Source organism: Macaca thibetana, chromosome X (assembly GCF_024542745.1).
Source record: "Macaca thibetana thibetana isolate TM-01 chromosome X, ASM2454274v1, whole genome shotgun sequence".
NCBI lineage: Eukaryota > Metazoa > Chordata > Mammalia > Primates > Cercopithecidae > Macaca > Macaca thibetana.
Genome location: NC_065598.1, coordinates 125585542 through 125605350, shown reverse-complemented (window position 1 = coordinate 125605350; position 19809 = coordinate 125585542). Strand labels below are relative to the sequence as shown.

Genomic DNA, 19809 nt, shown 5'->3' with positions numbered 1-19809 from the left:
CAGTAGAAGGTATAATGGTTAATTTTATGTGTCAACTTGACTGGGCTAAGGGATACCCAGATGGCTGATAAAACATTATTTCTGGGTGTGTCTGTGAGGATGTTTTTGGAAGAGATGATGAGCATTTGATCTTCATAAAGAGCACCCTCACCAATGCAAGAGGGCATCATCCAATTTGCTGAGGGCCCAAATAGAACCAAAAAAGTAAAGGAAGGGTGAATTCATTCTTCATGTCCTTGAGCTGGGACATTCATCTTCTCCTGCCCTCAGCCATCAGCACCCCTGGTTCTCAGGCTTTCAGATTTGGACTGAATTACACCACCAGCTTTAATGGGCCTCCATCTTGCAGACAGCAAACTGTAAGACTTATCGGCCTCCATGATATATATATATATAGGAATATATATATAGGAATATATATATAGCAATATATAGGAATATATATAGCAATATATATAGAAATATATATAGGAATATATATAGCAATATATATAGGAATATCTATATAGGAATATGTATAGGAATATCTATATATAGGACTATATATAGGAATATGAGAGAGAGAGAGAAATCTATCATGAAATCTATCAAGCATCTATCATGAAATCTGGTCTGACACATGCACACGTATGTTTATTGCAGCACTATCACAATAGCAAAGACTTGGAATCAACCCAAACGTCCATCAGTGACAGACTGGATTAAGAAAATGTGGCACATATACACCATGAAATACTATGCAGCCATAAAAAAGGATAAATTCATGTCCTTTGCAGGGACATGGATGCAGCTGGAAACCATCATTCTCAGCAAACTATGGCAAGAACAGAAAACCAAACACCACATGTTCTCACTCATAGATGGGAATTGAACAATGACATCACTTGGACACAGGAAGGGGAACATCACACTCTGGGGCCTATTGTGGGACGAGGGGGGGATAGCATTAGGAGATATACCTAATATAAATGATGAGTTAATGGGTGCAGCAGCACACCAACATGGCACATGTATACATATGTAACAAACCTGCACGTTGTGCACATGTACCCTAGAACTTAAAGTATAATAATAATAATAATAATAATAATAATAAAATAAATCTGGTTTGAGTATTACCAGTGTAGATTAACGCTGCACATGTATTGACAGTTCTTAGTAACTGTACCAGTGCCTGGATGGAGAAGAAGGTAGTTGTTAGTATGAATTTCTTGGCTTTGATGCTTGGCAAAAAAAATCATATGTATATATAAGACTCAGTGAACTTAGATCATATTTCATATGGCCTAATATGAATATTATATGTATATATTCCTGTTGGTTCTATTTCTCTGGAGAACCCTGACCAATACAGACGGCATAGACAACAATCACCGCTGATACCACGGACATTTGACTTGGCTCCCAAGTACAAACATAATATATAATATAATCTAAGGCAAACAATTCTTGTGTGCTGGATACTTGTTCTCTTGACAAATTTCTCTCTCTGGCCTTAATATGTACCTGTTGGGGATAACAAAAGTATCCATGGTGGTAAATTAGTTTCCTAGGGTTACTGTAACAAAGTACCACAAACCAGGTGGCTTAAAACAAAAGAAATGTATTGTCTCACAGTTCTGGAAGCTGGAAGTCCAAAATCAAAGTGTCTGCGGGGCCATGCTCTCCAGTGGTTCTTGGGGGAAGGTTTGAGGGGGAACTTTTCTTGTCTCTTCTAGCTTCTGGTATTTGCTGGCAATCCTTGGCATTACTTTGCATTCCTTGGCTTATAGATACATCACTCCAGTCACATGACTGTCTTCTCCCTGTGTGTCTTTGCATCATCTTCCTTCTGTGTCTGTCTCTAGATCCAAATTTCCCCTTTTTATAAGTCATCAGTCATACTGGATGAAGCCTCACTATAATGATCTCATTTTAACCTGATTACCTCTGTATTGACCCTATTTCCAAATAAGGTCACATTTGAGGTACTGGGGGTTAGGATTTCAACATACCATTTTTGAGAGACACAGTTCAAACTGTAACACTGACAGAGTCAGAAACAATAAAAATAAATAAAATGGGAGCTTTTGCAATAGATAAAAGGAACAGAATTGTTTGTAATTTACAACTCAATAAATAAAAGAATCTACATAAACAGTGTGCTGCGGAGGGATAGGCACTTGAGTAAATGTCAGAGACTTGGCTTCAAGCCCTAGCTATGTCATGAATCCGCTACCTGGTCCTGAACAAATTAGTTGACATCTTGAGTCTCAAGTCCCTAAACTGTAAAATGAGTGGCTTGAACTTATGGTCTCTAAATGTCCTCTAAACTCTGATATTCCATGATTTTTTCAATTAGAGAAAATTAAGCCAAAAATCAAATTCAATAAAGTACATGGTGGATGGCATAGGGAAATACCACTTTGCTTAGCATCTTCTCCAGCCTTGAATGCCACCAGGAGGGTAATACAAGGTAAATAGAGGCAAGGATAAGAAAAGAAAGAAGTGTAGGGTAGACAATGATTTCCAAAAGTAACTTTTGTGTCAGCCATCACCAAGCTCTAGAGTGGTACACACAGTGTTGTCATTGCACTGATAAGGTCAGGTGCACTGGAGACATGGAGACATTTGACAATGTGACTGCATTAATGCATAATGGCCTGATTATGAGGAGTCCTTAAATACTGGGTTTTGACTCCACTGGTGTTTGTTCTTCTTCCCATTCTGGATCCCATTTAAAAAAAACAAAAAAGCAAATGGTAAGGGAGCAGTTAATTGTTGTGCAACTACCTAGGGTCTGTTCTAAGCTATTTACAGACATTATCTCATTAAGACACAAAAACAAAACAAAACAAACAACCTATATAGTAGGAATGCATTAAAACAATAACCAGCATTTATCAAGTGCTCACTCTGAGCCTACAACTTTCATATATATAATCTATTCCTCCAAACAACGTACTGCAAAGTACAAAAATACCATATGCACAGTGATTCCCATCTCACAGACAAAAAGCCTTAGGCTCAGAGAGTTGAGATAATTTGCCCAGGTTCACACAGCCAGTAAATGGCAACTAGTACTACCCGACTTCTGAGCCTGGGTTCTTTACACTCTACCGTGCTAACAAGTTTCCATTTAGAGATGTTAAGGGAAGGAGAGCGAGAGAAGGAAAGTAAAAGGGAGAGAGGGAGAGAAGGAAGGAGAGATCTATAGACCTGATTCTGTTAATAGAGAAAAGGGACCATTGGAAGGATGAAAGGAAGAAAAAGAGATGCTACATACTGATGGAGGAAAATAAAAATTAGTCTTCTACAGAAATGATTCACAGATCATTTTTCTTTCCATTTCATTCCACGTGATCATGAAGTTTAGAGGGATTGTTGGAGGAAGGAGTGAGCCCAAGGACTAGCCATGAGAGACAGCCAATTAACAACAGATGCACCAAATGAGATTGCGTGTGTGTGTGTGTGTGTGTGTGTGATGAGAAAAATTAAGGCAAAATTATCAGCAGATGCTGAAGTAATGCTCTCCCTTTGGGGGAAGGGAAGTGGGGACAGGACATGCAGCCATAAGGCAAAAGCAAAAACATCCCAAGGAGATTGCTCTTGTGAGGACTTATTATCCCATGGAAATGCCCTTTGATCAGGATCCATAATCACCATATTGCATCCAATTACAAGTTGAAGATGAAACATGATTGCTGCTGTCATGTTTTTATCTAATCAGAAGTTGGGAAACAATTATGGTAATGATGCAGGGTGCTAAGGGGGCTTATGTCAGGAGGAGAGGGAAAACCTTGCTTAAGGACTCCTTGCTATTCTGCAGGAGATGAGTCGAGGTGTACTGGTGCTCTAAAGCCACGCCAGCTAAAGGATATGAGGGGATCTCAGACCATAGAATGATTTGGGCAGCATGGGATGGCCAGAGGTGCATTAGGGTAGGGCGAGACTGGCTCTCACTAACCCATGGTTTTTCGAGTCTGACTCTTGGACCCTTGGTGCCTCAATCATCCATGGTGCTCGTGATTCCTGGACCCCATTCCAATCCTCCTGAGCTTGAATCTCTTGAGGATAGAGGCCCCAGAGACTGCATTTTTCAGGATATCCAGGTGCCAATTTTTCTGATGTGTCCATCAAAAAAGTAATGGATCAAAGAGAAGTGAGACACTGCATACCTTAGCTAATACCCAGTAGAGACCCCTGGGTACCAGCACTTGCTATATTGAAAAATACATATTTTTACCAATAGTAATAGTGATGTTGTAAGTTAGGAGTGACTAAACACAGAAGTTCTTTACAGTCTTAAGTTTTGAGGACTTCAGCAAGGGTAGATTATTTTACACTTCTCATTCTAACTTAGTTTAAAATCTCAATTATGAAACCCTCAGGTGCAAAGAAAATAGATGTGTGGGATATATATGTCTTTACTTACTCCTCTGTCCTCACATTTATTCTTTTCAAAGCACCCTTAATCGGGGCAAATGAAATGAATCACCCCTCAAAAACACACACACCCAATTCATTACATATTTGCTTTACTATTTTTTATTTAAAAATTTTGTAGCAATGAGGTATCGCTATATTGCCTACACTGGTATCACTATGGTGCCCAGGTTGGTCTTGAACTCCTGGCCTCAAGGGATCCTCTGCCTCAGGCTCTCAAGTAGATGGGACTGCAGGTGCAAGCCACCACACCGGGCACATATTTGCCTTCAGCGGCTGTTTTTGTTATCATTAGACAACTATAATCATTTAGTGCTTTCTGTGTGCTAGGCATTGTGCTAACCACTCCCAAAGGCATTACTTCATTGAACATGCACAACAGTCCTCAGGGGTAAGTACTTTTTTCATTTTTTTTATTATTTTTTTTGAGACGAAGTCTTGCTTTTGTTGCCTAGCCTGGAGTGCAATGGCATGATCTCGGCTCACTGCAACCTCCACCTCCTGGGTTCAAGAGATTCTCCTGCCTCGGCCTCTCAAAAGCTGGGATTAGAGGCATCCATCGCCACACCCGGCTAGTTTTTGTATTTTTAGTAGAGATGGGGTTTCACCATGTTAGCCAGGCTCATCTCAAACTCCCGACCTCAGGTGATCTACCCGCCTCAGCCTCCCAAAGTGCTGATCACAGGCGTAAGCCACCATGCCCGGCCAGTATCATTATTATCTCCGGCTTACGTAAGAGGCACTGAGGTTCAGAGAAGTTAAGTTAGTTAGCCAAGGTCACAATGCTGGTCAGTGGGGAAGCCAGGATAACAGTAAGTTCCTGTGTGCCTTGTCCTACATGAAAGAAGGAAAGCAGTAGTACAAATGACAAACAATAGAAAATCCACAAGCCTGTTAGATCTGGCTTTGGAATGCACTGGGTGATTTTTGGCCACAGAACAGCTTCCCTAATTAAGTTTGTTTAGGCCGGCATGAAAATTAGTCTGTTGGCGCTGAACCCTTGTCATCTGAGGACAGTGAATAATCCAAACTTGACGGTATTTCAAGGAGTAAAAAGTGATATGAGATGAGAGTAGAGCAGGGAGCCTGGGCAGTCCATAGGGCAGTTTGGTGTACACATCTTGAAGCACTTGCTTTCACACTGAAATCTCCTACTTCTTCTAGCCAATTTATGGCTTTCATCTCCGCGCTCCTCATAGATTTCCTCTTTATAATAATATCCATGTCATCTAATGACAAGAAGTGATAACTAATGTAAGGTTGCTTCTGACCCCTAATATTCCCACACTGAAACTCTATTAGATTCCACATTGACAGCCCCTTCTGACTCCAATCTACCAGCTTCTCACTGAGCCAAAGAGTATAAGGTCCCTCAAGAGCAAAGCAATTTATTTAAATAACACAGTAAGTAGATGGAAAAGTGTGCTGCATTCAGAAAGTCAACATTCTCCTGCTGAAAGTAAAAGGTCCAGTGTGGCTGCTCCTGCTGCAATGGTAGAACTGGCACACATCCCTCTATCCCCTTCTATTGGGTCATTTCCCAGTTCATTTAAGTGGAACCAGTTAAATTAGTTTCTGAAAGTTGTATTTACAACAGGGCTGGAACTTTTCTATGGGGGAAAACCCAGGCTCTAGCTTACTGCACTCAACACCCAGGGACCTCCCTTTGGAACTGCCAGGAAGGACAGACTCTGAGAAGCTGACATGCCTGTGTCCAGATGGATGCACCAGAGCAGAAAACTTGAGCTTCCCACTGTTTAAAGAGCTGCCCGAAACTCCCTTCTATTTCAAAAGATTAAAGAGGTCTTGCCTACTGTCTAATGAGTAAGATCTTCTGGGACACGCCTTTACAGGAAATGAAACAATCTGCTATTTCTAAGGTCATGTTTACATCTTCCCCTTGCAGTGGTTGGGAACTCCTTGACTGTAAGACTGTTACGTGTGAACACGGAAATGCAAAGTCTACTCAAGCAGATCTTGAACTGCCATCGATTCCTTTCAAGTGATAGCGGTTTAATTGGTTGTGTAATGAGGCTGCCTAGGTGCCGAGTGTAACCTGCTCTTAAGGGAGAACCATTTATACTGCCTTTGAAGCCCACCAGAAATGGTGTCAGCTCGCTGCAAGAAGGGCTGAGCCAACTGCAGCTGTCAGATTGTCTCTGACTGAAGCTGAAGAGAATCGATGAGACCTTGAATCTTGTGGAGGAAGCCTGGATGACAGGCAAGCTTTGAGAAGGGTATTCTGAGCATTGAGCATTCTGCCAAAACAGCAAGGCTCTATATGTAGACCCAAACAAGATTTTGCTACTCTTTCCTTTTCTTGTGGCTCATCCTCTTCCTCAATACATTTCCTTTTGTCTCTCTTCCTTCGGTCCTAGCTCTGAAAAAAAAAAATCCTCCTTTCTAAGAAAAACCCTTCCATTAATTCCCATCTCAGCCTCCTCCTCTGTCATCTCTTTATATGAATTGGCCACTCCCTCCCTCATTTCTAGTGCCTCCCTCTGCAGGCCCCTTCCTCTCTGGCTTCAATGATGCTCTAGACTCCACAAGCTTTCCCTTCAGGCCTCTGGGCTCTCAAGTTGCTGAAGCTTGCTTTCCTTTCCTCCACTACCACACTCATTCCTTTAAATCTTTGAAATCTGGCTTCTAACTCCACCCTTCTACCAAATGGATTCTTTCGGGTGGTCTTCAGTGCATCCTGATCACCAACTAGTGTGGCTTTTTCCTTCATGTTCCCTCTCCTGACCTCTCCTCAACTACTGTTTGTTTATTTGTTTGTTTAAAAAAGCATTGGCCACCTGTTCTGCCACCGGAGCCATCTTAGGAAATAAACTTATCATTCTTACCATCAAAAATCTTCAGTGGCTCCCGAATGTCTGCTAAATTAAGGACAAACTCCTTAGCCTGGCTTTCCAGGTCATGATCCTCCATCTGGGCCTCACTGCCACCACCTCCCCAATCCCTCCCTGATATACACTTTTTAATCTGGCCTAAAATACTTTCTGTTCCCAGTATACATTCTGACAATTCTTTTCTTCTGCTGTATTGCTCATATCATTCCCTCCACTTACAAGGCCCTTTCTCATATTTTATCAGTCTAAACCCGATTTAATGAATATTTCTTGGGCACCTATTTCATACCAGAGACAGATCAGATATTACTTCCTTGGTGAAGCTTTCCCTGGTCCTGTAGACACTGGATCCCTACAGAATTTTTGGTTTTGGGGAGAGGGTATAATCTCCTTGTGGAACTTCAAACTCTACAAAAACTTTGAATATTGTTTTTGCCCTTTATTAACTCATATGCTCTGGACGGATAGATGCCATGTCTTTGTATTCCTGTAGTATTTAGCACAATGCTTTCTTCATCATGAACATTCAATAATTTTCTGTCAAATAAATTCAGACTGTGCAATTTACAATGATTTCTACTCATGATTCTAGTCATTTTCCTGAGACATTAAACCTACTGAGTCCTTGCTTTCCCCAAGTTCAGCCAGATAAATGTGCCCCTTTTGACTCCTCTGTTGGGTAAGAATGGTAAGACTCCAGGAACAGCATATGCCACCAGTACTAAACGAGGTATGCGAGAGCAACACCTAAAAGAGCATGCTATTTCAAAAAAAGAAGCAACACCGAAGCTGCAGAGAGTATCAGATGTGAGAACCAGCAATGCCATATGCCAAAAAACTGAAGCCAAGGTTGTGAGTGTGGTATCATGTAGGGGATGAGAGAAGCATACAGGTCTCCTGAGAATTTGATGTCCAGAATTTCCTGTACAATCGGAGCTCAGCACTAACAATTCTCACAAAGACATCGAGTCTCCAGAAAATGCTTAGACTTGAGGTCCTTGTGTTTGGGGCAGCAGTAATCTACCTAAAAATAAAAAGCTTCAAGAAGTGGATGCTTAGAGAGAGATGAAAAGGCTGAAACATGAGAAACACCTTTGTTTCATGGAAATGACACTAATTTAGTGAAAAGGGGAAGCTGGCTTTGGAGGAAAAAAAAAATAGCTCCATCAAACCATAGGTAACAAACAGCTCTTTTTCGCTGGAGTTGAAAGCAAGTGAAATGAGCAGCCAGGGTATCTCACAGGCTAAGGAACATATTAGGGTTTGTTTTTGTTATTATTTTAAGGTGAGAGCTGACCTTGTGCTTCTCATTTCTGGAATAAGAACACTGTTTCCAGAGGCATCACAGAGCAGTAGAAAGATCACAGGCTTTGGGGCAGAAACATCTCTGGTCAAATTCTAGCCTTGTGCCTATTAACTATACCTTGGAAAAGCTATTGATTCCCTGTAGCCTCGGTTTTCTCAACTGTTAAATGAGGACAAACATACCTTCTTTGCAGGGTGATTGGAATGATAATGACAGTAACAACAGCATTCATTTATTAGGTAGGAGGCATGCTAAGCTTACTTCGCGCATATTATTATCTCACATAGGTTGCCACAAAACCATCTGAGCTAGGTTCCATTAATATTAGCACTCCCATTTTACAGGTGAGGAAACTGGAACTCTGAATAGTTAAGCAATTTATCCAAAGTCGTACAGCTTATGAATGGCACAGCTAGCACTGAAATCCAAATCTGGATGTGCTCTTAATTCACTACTATAGCCAATCTTGCTAGAGACCATCTCCTAAAGTAGCTTCACCTGATCCCTGGGGCTGGTGGTGGGAACAGTTATCAGCCTATTCCTTACTCCTTCTGTTGCTTCCAAACCACTGTTTCTCTGCCATATCCCAGGAATATTTACTACACTGTTACCAGCTACTTTGCTCTATCTAGTGAGTCTTGGTTGATTAGACCCTTAACTTTGTTTTTCCAAGGCCACTGGCTGTGGCTTATTTCAGTAACTTCATCGTAGTAGTAGTAATAACAGTATTAATAGCACACTTACTGACAGCTTGCTATCTGCCAGGCACTGCACTAAGCACTTCATATACATGAGATAACTCAGTTTTCACACAACCCTGTGGGGTGGCTACCATTATTAAATAAGATCATGTAGATTAAGGTCCTGGCACAGAGTAAGCTCAATAATTTCTAGCTTTTTTTATAAATAGTATTTTTCAATAGATCTGTGAAATACAAAGCCCACAAAAGGGATAAGTACGGGTAATCTTTTATCTCTTGAGAGCAACTGTCCCAAAGTGGACAAAAACCAACTTGAAAAATGTTAACAAGGTTTACGTTTTATGGGCAAGATATATAAAAATCCTGCTCAACTGCTTTTAAAATAAAAGACAAAACTCTGTTCAGTAAACAAAAGTGTACAAAGAATACTTTACTTTCATTTATGTCTAAATAATGGAGAAACGAACTAAGGGAAAGAAAAGACTCAGAGAAAGAGGGACCTTTCAAAGAAGATAACACAAATAGTGCATATTGAGAGATCTTGGATTGGATGGGAGGCAGAGCAAAGAGGAAGAGCAGCCACTCTCGATGTTTTCGGAGTTCTGTATCTGGACAACTGAGAGATGCTTACACAAACCACAGGTCCTTCTCTTTGCTGGAATTTCAAGTTCAGAGCCTCTCGAAAGTCCATCCTTGTCACTCATACCCCAGGAAAAAGAGGGAGAGAGAATAAAATCAAGCCAGAGGAAGGAGGAGAGAAACACAGAAGAAAGAGAAAAGAAATAAAAAGCACAACCAGCATGATCCGCCTCACCATACATCAGACACCACTGTTGGCAGAAGCCTTCGCTCCTTCTCCACTTCCAGCTTTGCCATCTTCATGCCACCTCCCAGTTAGCACTCAGAAAGTTTGGCACACCCAAGATCAGCAACCCCACACTTTCTCTGACTTCCACCCAAACGTAACCACACTCAGCCCAAGGGTGATGCAGTCTCCATCACTTCTGTCATTGCTATCATCCACCCAAATTCTCCCCAGGAAAATTAGGACTCTGTGCAAAGCATCTCTCCCTCTCAAAGGCCATCTTGTAGCATGGGGCCTACCTTTTAACACCCAGAGATCTCTGTTGAGTTCACATCACATTCATGTTGGACTCAACAAAATTGTCTGTATATGTATATGGCTCAATGTAGAGGGAGAAGGGTATGTACTTCAGAAAACTGCTTCAAGTTGTACCAAGTTAAGTCCAGGGCCACATCCAAATAATAGGTTGAAGGTTTCTTATCTTTGCACTGTGGTATAAAAATAGGTTCTCCCTCTTGATCTTGATTCTTCTCTTTGGCAGTGGAAATAGAATTCTTTTTTTTTTTCCTGAGCAATCTCTATTTTCAATGCAAGTCTTTAGCACACTAATCTATTTACACTTTTGAGAAAGCCTAAGACTGTGATGCATTCTCAGACTTCCAGGGACCCTCAGCATTAGAATCCAAGTGTTCTTGCAATTCACTGACGAAGAATGGAGACAGGTGAATATTTGTAATCTGTATTACACAATGAACATTAGTGGTCAGAAGGTCAAGGTCATGCACTGCTACATGGAAAGCCATTGTCTTAATGCATTGTACAATATTCATAATAAAAGGTGAACATTCTTTTTGCAATGAAATTTCTCTTTCAGTCAGAAGGAGCATCTGCTAGGTGAGTAATTTTCTAGAAGGAATGGAATTTTACACCTGTCACAGAGACCATTCCTTGTTAGGTCTTTTAAATTAGAAAAGGTTAATTATTTCATGTCTGGTTATAATGACTTCATTGAAGCTTCATGTGCGATCTGATTAGGAGGTTATTACGACAAATATCTGATTGTTGGTGTGATAGAGATCACCACTGTGTCTTCCGCAGCTGTGCTGGTATGCCTAAACTGAAAGAAGAGCACATGTGGTGTTTGGTAATGAAGAGTAGCTAGTTGACATTAAGGAGTTCAGGGAGTTGGCATTAATCAAACACACATTACTGGGTCTTGTTCTTTGTATCCAAGAAATCAAAAAGAAAAAAAAGAAAGTCTTGGAGTTTTCCAGTTTTAGGCATGATAAAAGCCAGTTTCATTTAGACCATATCAGATCATTTTTTCCAGATTTTTTTTCTCCATCACATTTGCAACACACTAATGTAACAACTGAGGTTAAAAGACTTCAGGACTCCAAGTGTTGCTTCCATTTCCTAAATGACAGAAATGTCAGGACACTGCTCTAGATGATGTGGTTCCCATGGTCCATCAACTTGCAACAGCGTTGGTGCATTCCTCATTTTCCTAGTCCCTTGCCAGCTGCTCAGTTGGCCACTACATTCAACTTTGGCCTTCTGTCTGCGACATACACAAATGGGCCTCCCTTCAAGGACTTCATTAATAGCCTTCAGCATCTGCTCACATTCCAAGCATTGGGTACTAAATCCAGAGAGGGACCGGCATATGGCTGCATTGTTCTACTTGTCGAAATGAAAAACACAGGAATGTGCCCTCAACTCCTGGACTTTAAATTTCCGACTACTGCTGGCTTAAAACAAAAAATGTAAAGAGCCCTTTTTGCTTGTGTGTGTGTATGTGGGTGCATGTGTTTCTATGTACATACATAGAAAAAGATTTGAAAATATTCACATCAAATATGCACCAATATGTTAATAGTCACCCATGGGGACTGAGACTGGGGGTGAGTATATGAGAAATTTTCACTTTTTATACAATGTAAGTCTGTCTGCATTGTTCGAATTTGGCAACAATTACGCAATTCTGTTATTATTAAAAAATAAAATCTATGTAAGCATAGAGAAAAGTTGGTGAGGACACACATCAGAGGGTTTAGAAGTGCTACCTCTGGAAGGTACAATTAGAGAGAAGGACTTTTGCATCCTTACAGATCATATATATTTTTACATTTTAAATGTTGTGTTATGGGCATTTGTGTTACATGTAACACTATGGCATTTTTAAATTAAACTTTCAAATTAATGTTTGAAACTATAGTTACAGAAAAGTATTCTAGACTTCATGGATTTTGTTAGTATCTACCACTAGCAAGTATTCATTTGGTACTCCCACGTGCTAGTGATATGACTTTAAGTCTACCAATTTTTCTTTTCTTTTCCCATCACCATCGAAGGACTCGGAGTTACAAACAAGTGCATAGTTGTATGGGCCTGGGCCTGAATGGAGAAAGTTAGGAAGTAAAGTGCAAACTTTCTGTGCATTCTGTAGAATGCAAGCTTCATGAGGTGACAGATCATGTCTGTTTTGTTCATCACCACACCTCTAGTGCCTAATATGTTTGCCTGGCATATAGTAGATGTCCAATAAAGGTTTGTTGAATGACTAGATGAATAAGTGAAAAAAAACCAAAGGCAAAGTGAGATCTCTGAATGCAGAAATCTATGTGTTGAAAGAGCAGGGACCATGCTATGTAAAAGGTAAGAGAAGAAGAGAGGAGCACGGCTTAGAGACCCACTGAACTGGAAAGTAAAGAGAACTGGGCCTGGCTGGAAGCAGTGGCTTACGCCTGTAATCCCAGCACTTTGGGAGGCTGAGGCGGGCAGATCACAAAGTCAGGAGTTTGAGACCAGCCTGGCCAACATGGTGAAACCCCGTCTCTACTAAAACTACAAAAATTAGTCAGGCATGGTGCCAGACACCTGTAATCCCAGCTACTTGGGAGGCTGAGGCAGGATAATTGCTTGAACCTGGGAGGCAGAGGTTGCAGTGAGCCAAAGATTGCGCCATTGCACTCCAGCCTGGGCGACAAAGCAAGACTCTGACTCAATAAATAAATTAATTAATTAATTAAAATATTTTTTTTTTAAAAAGAGAGAGACCTGGGCCTAACCGACAGGATGAGTGTCTTCGGACAGGTCCTTTCCTTTCTCTGGAACTCAATGTCCTCATTTGTAAAGTGAGAGGATTAGAATAAATCTATAGTATTCAAACTGTTTACAACAATAACTCATATTATTTAAAGGAAACACAAGACCATGTAAAGTAGTTACAAATGTAAAAATCAATAGAGAAGTCTGAGATGAAGTTCACCAAGTGTTAATGAGGGTTATTTGGGGAGGATTTTTTTTTGAGTTTCATTATATTTTTCTCCATTACTTGAATATTTCATAATCATCATGTATCAGTTTTACAAAAACAAACATTGTACTATGTTAAAGTAATGAACAGACTATGAAAATAAAAGAAACAAGAGAAGTATTACAGTGACCCAGTAGGATTAAAAGGGAGACCCTGAGAGTTATAATCTCTCCTGGTAAGATCAAGCCTCCTCTGGATTTGATGCCTCTCTTAAGAACATCAAAGGGCCAGGCAGGGTGGCTCATGCCTGTAATCCCAGCTCTTAGAGAGGCAGAGGTGGGAAGATAGCTTGAGTCCAGGAGCTTGAGACCTGCCTGGGCAATATAGCAAGATCCCATTCTCCACAAAAAGTAAAAAAAAAAAAAAGAAAAAACCCACAAACAAACAAACAAACAAAACAAGAGCCCAGTGTTCTACCTGCTCCTAGTAAGAGTGAGACCACCTCTCCACCTCCCACCATCATTCTCATTATCAACCACACCGCATTACAGGACACACCAATCCCAAGGAGAGGCTACATTTAAAACTAACCATCTGTTCCCCAGTCAAGAGATCATCAAGATTCATCATGCTCTAAATGCCTATTTACTTCAGTCATCACAAAAGTTCAAACCATCTAGATCATCCATGATCACTCACATGGAAATGAATTCCTGCACCTCCTCATCTTGCTCAATCGACCACCCCTTCCCAACCCTTCCAAACCCTTTGACCTTTCTCTCTGCAAAATCCCCTTCATCCTCAACGTCTCTAAAATTGTCCTTGAACTTCTGGCTTTATCAAAAACTCAACTCCCCTCTGAAGACATTGCTTCCTGTAGAGCGCTCTCAAGTGGGGACTATTTTTTTTTCTCATACCTTATGTACCACTGGGCCCAGAGCTGGAATAGTGTCCTCTTTGCTCCCCCTTACCACTTCCTGTGTGTAGACTCTCCCCAAACTGCCTGCCTCAGCTTCTTTCAATCACTTTGCTGTAAAACTAAGTTTCAGAGTATGTTACCTGCTACACCTCCCTGTTGTTATCATCTCCCCTCTTCCTGTTCACTCTCCCTTATTTGTTGATGATTTGAGCTCTTGGTTCACTGTCTTCACAACTGCCCCTGTCATCATTCTTGGCGATTTCGATATCTATGTGGATACATACATACATGCATGTGTATGTGCAGACCTACATTCATTGTCCACATTGCGAATAATCTACATAGCACTCTGGCCTCTTAGCTGCTTGACCTCCTCCGCTCCAAAGATCTTGTTCTCTCTTTCCATCCTTGGTCACCCACATCCAGGCTTATATCCTAGATCTTGTCATAAATTACTGCAGGACCTTCAATATCTCAATTTTCTTTTTTAAAATTTTCTTTTTAGTCAATGTTCGGCTGAAAAAATAATCTTAATTTTAATTACCCCACTCTTTTCTCTCTCTTCCTAATTCCCTCTAATATCTCCACTCTAACACCCCTTCCACTGCTAATCATCTTTTTACCCTCTATCACCCCCTCATATCTTCACTTACATGTTTATTCCAATTAGATTCTATGGTCCATTATTATCATCGCTCCCTGGCATCCATCCTCAGCTCCCCAATTCCCTCTCCCATCATCACACCTACCTAGAAAAACTGGAACAAAGGTTAAGTCCAACTTTTCATCTTGTCTACATCTGCATCCCAGTAACTGATCCTGGCTGGAGTAAGCTTCGTTTTAAGCTTTATGCTTAAAATCACAAGTGGACTCTCATTCTCCCTACAAATCACTTCCAAATTTTTGTCTCTAGCTCTGAACTCCTTCTTGAATTCCAGGCTCATATAACTAACTTCCTACCAAACATCATCTCTTGAATGACTAAGAGGCATCTCAAATTTAATTTGTCTAAAACCAAACCACGATTTTCCCCTAAATCTGCTGTCTTTCTGCATTTACCATCTCACTTGTTGCTAACTTCATCCTTTCAGTTCCTCAAGCTGAAACACCTTGGAGTCATCTTTGCTTCTCTTTCTCTTGGGCCAACTCCCCTTTCATCAGTAAAGCCTTTTGGGTCTACCTTCCACATATATTCATAACCAGATCACTTCTCACTACCACTATTGCTGCCATCCTGGTCCAAGCTCCCCTTATCTCTTGCCCAGGTTACTGAAATAGCTTCCTGTTATGGGTTTACAGTCTTCCCCCCACCGCAAAAAAAAAAAAAAAAAAAAAAAAAACTGTCGTAATGCTAACCTCTAGTACCTTAGAATGTAATCTTATTTGGAAATGGTGTCATTGCAGAGTAATTAGATAAGTTAAGATGAGGCCATACTGGAGTAGGGTGGGCCCTTAATCCAATATGACTGGTGTCCTTATAAGAAGAGGAGGGAGACACAGAAGGGAGATGGTCATGTGAAGGCAGAGACACACATGGAAAAAGTCATGCAATGACAGAGCAGAGATTGGAGCACTGCAGCCGAAAGCCAAGGAATGGCAAGGATCAATGGCCACTGACAGAAGCTGGGAAGAGGCAAAGGGGATTTCCACGCAGAGTCGCAGAGAAACCATGGCCCTGATGACACCTCGGTTTCAGATTTCTAGCTTCCAGATTTTTGAGACAATCAACTTCTGTTATTTGAAGCCACCTAGTTTGTGGTACTTTGTTACGGTTTCCTAAGGGAAACTAATACACCTCCCAACTTGTTTCCTTGTTTCTTCCCTTGACCACCCACTGTCTAGTTTCAACACAGCAGCTGGAATGATCTTCTTAAACCTCTAAGTCAGCTCATGTCTCTCATCTGTTCAAAATCCTGCAATGGCTCCACATGTCATTCCAAGTAAAAGCCTTACAAAGGCCTGTAAGTCCCTATAAAAGCTGGTCCTCTTTTCCTAATCCAGTCCGTTCTTCTATTACTCTCCCCCTTACTCACTGTACTTCAGTGACATTGGCCTACTTTTCTGCTCCTCCAGACATGCTTCCATCTGGTCTTTGCACTGTGTTCTCTGTTGTGACAAGTGCAAAGTCCCTGAGGCTGGCCTAGCTTTAAGGGTGAGCCAGGTTACTTGATTATGCAACTTTACATACAAAGAAGCCCACAGGCCTGAATTGAGGGATTGGGGAAAGCACAGTGTTATGAACTATGTATATGGGAAGGCCAGAGTGTTTAATGGCTAAGCAAATAAGACTTGGAGTCCAATAGGTCTAAATTAAGTGATCAAATCACTTATGATTTCTGGGCCTCAGTTCCCTCATCTATAAAATGGGAAAATAACATTGTGAACCACACTATTAAATCGGATGGAGTATGCGAGGTGCTTGCTAACTTATAGTTAGCACTCAATAAGTATCAGCTATTATTATTATTAATCAATAAAATTTAAAAGAAGTTTAAAACTGAGTACCAAAACACCAAAAGTATTTTGAGGCCTACTAAAAAAATAAGCTAGCCTGGCATTTGAATGGACACATTTTCCTGTAGTACAAGTTTGGGCTCAAGAACTTCTTAGGGAAATTCAGATGAAACATTTGTGGAACACTAGGATTTCACCAAACACAGACAGAACATGACATTTTTCTTTCAGATGTCTTTCACCTATAACACTCTCTGTGCCCCAATAATGTAGTCATAACAGAGCAGTGGCACAATCTTGGATCTGGCAATGGGCTTGCTTCATGGCCAAAGTTCCCCAACAAGTACTGCCACCACCAAACACCTTCTCACACAAACCCAGCTCCTGACACTCCCTCCCTACACCCCAATATGAGGACTGATTTTGCTTTCGAACAAGGAAAATATCCATTAACTTTTTTTTTTTTTTTTTTTTTTTTTTTTTTAGAAAACCATCAAACTTGGCCAGGCACAGTGGCTCATGCCTATAATCCCGGCAATTTGGGAGGCCGAGGTGGGCGGATCACTGAGGCCAGGAGTTCAAGACCAGCCTGGCCAACATGGCGAAACCCTGTCTCTACTAAAAATACAAAAATTAGCAGGGCGTGGTGGCAGGTGCCTGTAATGCCAGCTACTCAGGAGGCTGAGGCAGGAGAATCGTTTGAACCCGGGAGGAGGAGGCTGCAGTGAGCCGAGACCATGCCACTATACTCTAGCCTGGGTGACAGAAGGAGACTCCGTCAAAAAAAAAAAAAAAAAAAAAAAGGAAGAAAACCATCAAACTTAGAAAGAAGCAGATTATTTCTAATTTAAAAAATAAAAACAGGTCTCATAACTCCAAAGAAAGGGTGATATATCTAGGACAGGACCAGTGGCAGGGAAATTGTGACAATTCTGCCTTGTAGAAGTGTGAGAAAATTATAGGAAGATTCTACGGAACATCAAGAGGATTCATGCTACTACCTAGGGCAAAAATTTAAAATTAGGTATACATTAAAAAATATTTTAACAGTCATGACATAGACAATAGAGTCTACATCTTCTGATTTTAAAAGTAAAGCATGCCCTGCTCTGCCGCCTACCACCGCTGCCTGAGCCGGAGTGGTTCAGTGCACCGTGAAGACAGATTCTAGACGCCAGGAACTCACGCCTCCAATCCCAGACACTATGTCCAGCAAAGGCTCCGTGGTTCTGGCCTACAGTGGCGGCCTGGACACCTCGTGCATCCTTGTGTGGCTGAAGGAACAAGGCTATGACGTCATTGCCTATCTGACCAACATTGGCCAGAAGGAAGACTTCGAGGAAGCCAGGAAGAAGGCACTGAAGCTTGGGGCCAAAAAGGTGTCCAGCGCACTGTATGAGGACCCCTACCTCCTGGGCACCTCTCTCGCCAGGCCTTGCATCGCCTGCAAACAAGTGGAAATCGCCCAGCGGGAGGGGGCCAAGTATGTTTCCCATGGCGCCACGGGAAAGGGGAATGATCAGGTCCGGTTTGAGCTCACCTGCTACTCGCTGGCCCCCCCAGATAAAGGTCATTGCTCCCTGGAGGATGCCCGAATTCTACAACTGGTTCAAGGGCCGCAATGACCTGATGGAATACGCAAAGCAACACGGGATTCCCATCCCGGTTACCCCCAAGAGCCCATGGAGCATGGACGAGAACCTCATGCACATCAGCTACGAGGCTGGAATCCTGGAGAACCCCAAGAACCAAGCGCCTCCAGGTCTCTACACGAAGACCCAGGACCCGGCCAAAGCCCCCAACACCCCTGACATTCTCGAGATCGAGTTCAAAAAAGGGGTCCCCATGAAGGTGACCAACGTCAAGGATGGCACCACCCACCAGACCTCCTTGGAGCTCTTCATGTACCTGAACGAAGTCGCGGGCAAGCACGGTGTGGGCCGTATTGACATCGTGGAGAACCGCTTCATTGGAATGAAGTCCCGAGGTATCTACGAGACCCCAGCAGGCACCATCCTTTACCACGCTCATTTAGACGAGGCCTTCACCATGGACCGAGAAGTGCGCAAAATCAAACAAGGCCTGGGCTTGAAATTTGCTGAGCTGGTGTATACCGGTTTCTGGCACAGCCCTGAGTGTGAATTTGTCCGCCACTGCATTGCCAAGTCCCAGGAGCGAGTGGAAGGGAAAGTGCAGGTGTCCGTCCTCAAGGGCCAGGTGTACATCCTCGGCCGGGAGTCCCCACTGTCTCTCTACAACGAGGAGCTGGTGAGCATGAACGTGCAGGGTGATTAGGAGCCGATTGATGCCACCGGGTTCATCAACATCAATTCCCTCAGGCTGAAGGAATATCATCGTCTCCAGAGCAAGGTCACTGCCAAATAGACCCCTGTACAATGAGGAGCTGGGGCCTCCTCAATTTGCAGATCCCCCAAGTACAGGCACTAATTGTTGTGATAATTTGTAATTGTGACTTGTTCTCCCTGGCTGGCAGCGTAGTGGGGCTGCCAGGCCCCAGCTTTGTTCCCTGGTCCCCCCGAAGCCTGCAGACGTTGTGTTGTCACCGCAGGGAAGGGTGGGGGGCAGCTGCGGTGGGGAGCTATAAAATGACAATTAAAAGATTAAAAAAAAAAAAGTAAAGTAAGCAGATGTAAGACAAATTAGAAAAAAAAAAAAAAAGACCTGGATAAAATGCTGATATTTTAAAAGACGGATAAAAGCTTTCTTGAAGTTTTTTTTTTTTTTTTTTGAGACAAGGTCTCGCTCTGTCACCTAGGCTGGAGTACAGTGGCATGATCACAGTTCACTGCAGCCTCTCAGCTGGGACCACAGGCATGTACCACCATGCCTGGCTCATTTATTTTTTATAGAGACGGGGTCTTGCTATCTTGCCTTGGCTGATCTCAAACTCCTGGGCTCAAGCGATCCTCCTGCCTCAGCCTCCCAAAGTGCTGGGATTGATTACAGGCATGAGCCACTGCACCCAGCTGAATTTATTTTAAGGTTTCAAAACATGTTACAGTAGTCGCAGAACTTTGGATGGTCTTTGATAGGAGTGCGCCCTCTTGTGACTTCAGCAATGCTTTAC

The 19809-nt window shown here is 42.1% G+C and overlaps 1 pseudogene across 1 annotated transcript; it reads left to right on the top strand.

The window, feature by feature from the left end:
- The first annotated feature begins 17859 nt into the window (after nucleotides 1-17859).
- LOC126945962 (argininosuccinate synthase-like) lies at nucleotides 17860-19361 on the top strand (annotated as a pseudogene). The gene has a single exon (XR_007722564.1). The product of XR_007722564.1 is annotated as an argininosuccinate synthase-like (transcript).
- Nucleotides 19362-19809: the final 448 nt, after the last annotated feature.